The 4786-nt window shown below is 39.8% G+C and overlaps 1 protein-coding gene and 1 long non-coding RNA gene across 3 annotated transcripts in view; both read right to left on the bottom strand.

Annotated features, from left to right (window-relative positions):
* LOC116671092 (uncharacterized) overlaps positions 1-1208 on the bottom strand; it is a 20082-nt gene extending 18874 nt beyond the window's left edge. Inside the window, exon 1 of the long non-coding RNA XR_004327193.1 lies at positions 1087-1208. This is a non-coding gene — a long non-coding RNA (uncharacterized LOC116671092). The remainder of the gene's footprint in view (positions 1-1086) is intronic.
* nrg3b (neuregulin 3b) overlaps positions 1-4786 on the bottom strand; it is a gene marked incomplete at its 5' end in the record, with an annotated part of 215288 nt that overhangs the window by 190837 nt on the left and 19665 nt on the right.

Below are 4786 nucleotides of genomic sequence, written 5' to 3'. Positions count from 1 at the left end.
TTAAAAGCCTAATAATGTGGTGGGTCCGGCAGACCTGGGAACATTGGCTGTGTAACAAAAATATGAATACCACACAAGGGTTAAGGTAGGGAGTCAAAGAAAAAAAGTGATATTGGGAATGCAGTAGGGAGAGAAAAAGAAATAGGGGGAACAAGGGGGAGGGTGTGTGTCAAACACATCAGCACATTATCTAACTGTTTGGCTTGGAGAGAGAGAGGAGACCTCTCGGGAGATGAATTGTGGTGGTGGTGGGGGGGGGGTTGCATGTGTGTGTGTGTGGGGGGAGAGAGAGATAGAGAGAGAGAGCTATAGATAACCTGTGTTTTGTCTTGCATGTGTGAGAGGGAGTGTGTAATGAGAGTGTGAGCATGTGTCTTCCTGTGTGACTGGGAGGCAGGTGTGTGTGCTTTTGTGTGTTTGACATGTGCAGTTCTGGAAGCGAGGGAGGAAGAGAGAGGAAGATAACTTCATTCCCCCACAAACAGCTTCAGGCCCCGAGAGCAGAGATAGATGAAGAATGGCATCTTAACTAGTATGCATCAACTGAATACCACGAGAAGAAAAGAAAAGAAACAAGCACAGAATGAACCTTCCAGCACTGATTGAAAAAACAGTGGAGAAGTAGGGGTGGCTTGGGTACCTGTAAGATCTCCCTTTGGAGGTTTACTGAGACAGGAGGAGCACAGTACCTGGGAAGAGACCCAGGGTCTGACCCAACATACACTGCAGGGACTACATTTCCCTGCAGAGTAGCAGTGACCTTGACCTGCACATGTAGCAAGGTAATGGATGGCTGTTGAATGGTATACAGTGGAGTTGAATTGAGATTGTATTTAAAACAGAGAAGCTGGGTTCCAACCTGTGTGCATCCACCCAGCTGATGTGTTCATTTACAATAGCTCAATATGGATTAAACAGGTACATCAAACTAAGCCTTCAGTAACAGTGCTTAGTGGCCACATTCGTCATGTTGCACACTATTCTTTTTCCACTGCAAAACCATCACAAAAAGGAAAGCTATGTTTTCCTTTCTGAAAAAACTAACAGAGAACAACTTCACTGTTTGAGTAACTATGAACGTTATACTTTCATTAAAGTGGCTATACGGAACTTCCAGTTTGTGTTGATTCTAGCGGCAACTTTGGACAACAGCGGTAGTACTTTTACCACACTTGCTGTCGTAAGGGTCTTTTCTTTACGGTGCTATATTGCCCAATGTACTATTGGGTTAGCGTTACCTGGAGGTTATATAGTCACAAGTAATATTTAGCTCTGGCAGAGAATCATTAATTCACAATAAGAGAATGCATTACAGATGTATTGTTGCATTTCTAGTGTGGCATACGGTAACTTAGCCTACTTTGGATGTACAGTATTGTGAGCTAAACTGGGTATTGTTGTCACTGTGTCACAAGCCAAAGCATCAGGAGTTTATTGTAGCAACCAACATAGTAATAATTTATCGAGAAAAGAAGTATATAGTGCATTTCATGGAACCCAAAAATGCATGACACAAGTACAGGGGGGCAAAACACAGGAAACTAGTAGGCCAACACAAACACGGACTAAAAGCTACAAAACGTCCATGCTAAATGAAAGGGAGAGGGGGAGGAGGGAAGGGGGGCTACTGACGTACAACCACATCAGGCAATCTTGGAGAAGTTATTCTATGAATGAAATAGAAATATTACATACCTGAGGGCCAATTCGGGTCTGGTTTGAATAATTTACAATCCTGTAATTGTCTCCATTTGTTGAAAGCCGACCGAGTGTGAGTCGGGTTTCACATGTAGACTTTCACTTTCCATTTTAGTTTTTAGTTATTCTTTGTTTAGTTTCCTTTTACTTCTGAGATTGCCCTGCCCCAGTATCAGCCATAACTACAGCAGATAACTTCTAAAATAAAATTAAAATACAACTAAGTTCATATAAAGAAATCTCCTAGTACCTTTACCTGCATACTAACTAACTAACTAACACAGGCTTTTTTGGTGTTAAGGCAAAATGGGTGACCCTCAGAATGTGTGCTCTGTAGCGCCGTCTACCTGCCGTAAATCATTTTGTGACTTTGTGGGAAACATCAGAACCGGGCAGAGGCATTAATAAAAACTATAGAAAATAACAGTTGTATTAATTAATTAATAACTGTTAGTCTTATTTGGTTTTACAGGTCGTGTATGATCATCAGATATAAAAGTGTGCAGTTTCAGAAACATTGAAAAGTAACATTTAGTCACTTTAAATAAGGCATCATGTTTCCATCGCTCCCTATAACCCTGGTGCATAGTCCATAAGATTAGAATTGTCTCTTTTAATCTCCTTAGGTTGGATTTTCTTGCCAGCAGACATGTTGGGAACCTATGCATGCTGTAATATATTATTTGTTGAATCTTTGTTCTTAAGCCAGGCTAACTGTCACAGGGTAAGATGAAAAATGTGATCACAATGGATTTGTCTGACGTTTAAAGACAGTGGCTGTGAGGTGCGTGATGAACCTTTAAAGAGGTTTTCATGACAGAGACTTAAGTAGACAAAACTACATCCAAGACAATGTATAGATATATCATGCTGGAGTGGCCAATATGACAATGTGTATCATCAAAACCATATAAACATGTCTATTGTTTATACAGTATTTTGTCAAAAAAACAACGGCCAAACTGCATTACGGCAATATTTACATCATTTGGAAGACGATTTACATTCTGATCCTTTTGTTATGTTCATTTTACACAATGATATTAATAAAAAGAGAAATATCCAGTACTCATATGTCAAGTATTTAATTTATAAAGGAGAATACAAACATAGGCATTAGCGTGTGGTTGTTTCATATAGACTAATTATTGAATTACCAGAACACGTCATGATCATGATATTTATCGTTATCAAAATATGAAATGACAAATATTAGGATAAAAGATTTTGATCACATCGCCCAGCCCTACTAACAAAAAATAGACAGGAAGTGTTGGTTGCAAGCTCAAGAGCTATCAGTGCAAGTGTACAGATGGACAGACAGATGATGCCCCCACAAACACAAAAACACACACTCCACTATTTATTTAGATTTGTCTTATGCTGATATACAGTCCCTCTTCCTGTCAAAATTAGTAGACAGAAAATCTTTGGATAGGGATATCTACCCCTCAGCGAAACACAATCATGCTTCAAGCCAGAGAGGAAGACATAAGAAGAGAGCAGGAGAAAGTGATTCCCACTTCCCTTAGCCAGAGAGAGAGGGAGAGAGAGGGAGAGAGAAGAAAGAGCAAGAGAGCAGTAATACGTTTCCATCTGAAATATTAAAGCCTCTGCATTAATCTGTCTTCCTTCTCCCTGGGGTGCTGGTGAAGGCTCTCTCTGTCCTAGAGTTCCCTGGAAAAGGACAGAGGCTGGCTATCTCACCTCCTCCTTCTCTACAGGCCAGCACCGGCTCTCCACCTCTCCTCTCATAATGGCCATTTAAGTGTTTGTGTGGGATTGGGCTGTATGCTGGAGGTTTTCTGAAATGGCCGCTACAGGCTGCAAGCACTGTCTGGATACATTTGAAAACGAAGAAATGGCTACTTTTCTATAGTTTCCCACATATTAAAAATTAAGAGTTAAGAAATGATCTGAAGTCTGTTAATCTATTTGTTGACTGACAGAAAATGGACAGACAACAATATTTGAAGATGGACCAATTTAGTCAAAACTCTACATTTTTTGCTGATCTGATCTGAATATTATTTAGAGATAATGGTTAGTTGGGTAATTAATTAGTTGATAGCCATTACAACATGTTTTACTTTTTTGACATTTAATGAATTATTAATTGAAAAAATAATGGTAATAATGGTAATTGGCAATTAATAATAATCAATTGACTATTAGACTAAACAATTGATTAACCATTCAAAGTTATTTACCTAGGTTAAATAGCTAAGAATATAAATACAGTTTCCTGATCACATAAAAGTTGTGAAGGCAATTTTAATCCTAAATATCAGAGGGGGGGACTCGAGTTGCATGATTTGACTCGAGTCCAACTCAAGTCGACAATTTGAGAACTTGAGACTTTGACTTTGACTTGATATTCAAGACTTAAGACTTGACTTTGTACTGAGACAGGTGGATTGAAAGGACTTGACTTGTTATTAATGTTATAGCCAGGCCGTATTCTTTTTTCAAGGTATTTAAATTAAAAGGCAAGCCTGCGATGGGCAGTGGTGGTTAGACGTGAGAAGAAACCACCGCTGCCTATTGAGGTCCAGTCTCTGCGGAGCTCAGCTAGCTTGATGTAAACCCAGCAGCCTTTCGTTACAATATTGAAAATAAAACAAGACTTTTCATGACGACAAATGTCTTTGTAAAACTGATTATGAATGTAAAAACTGGGGTAGAATAAAGAATTTTATATCACTTGACTTCCTTGACTTATAGCAGGAACTCGACTTGCTTGATTCTCACCACAGGGACTTGAGACTTGCACATGTGTGACTTACTCCCACCTCAGCTGAATAGACGGTGGTCAATTTTTAACGTTCTTCATTATAGACAAAGAGCGCTCTCTTGGCTGGATGATGGTTCCATCAAAGCCTTCAAGCTTTTAACACCTATTTTAAATGTTCTGCTGGCATCTAATGAAGATGGTGGCACCCATCTAGCCTTTATCTAGGCCACCAGATCCACTGCTGGACCCATCTGGCCTTGCTATCTGATCTCTCTGTCTCCCCACATACACACATGCATGTGGGGACACACATGATATCCATCGCACACGCACACGCACACACACACACACACA

The sequence above is a fragment of the Etheostoma spectabile genome, chromosome 21, assembly GCF_008692095.1.
Source record: "Etheostoma spectabile isolate EspeVRDwgs_2016 chromosome 21, UIUC_Espe_1.0, whole genome shotgun sequence".
NCBI classification, from domain to species: Eukaryota; Metazoa; Chordata; class Actinopteri; order Perciformes; family Percidae; genus Etheostoma; species Etheostoma spectabile.
This window is presented reverse-complemented; position numbering and strand designations above follow the sequence as displayed.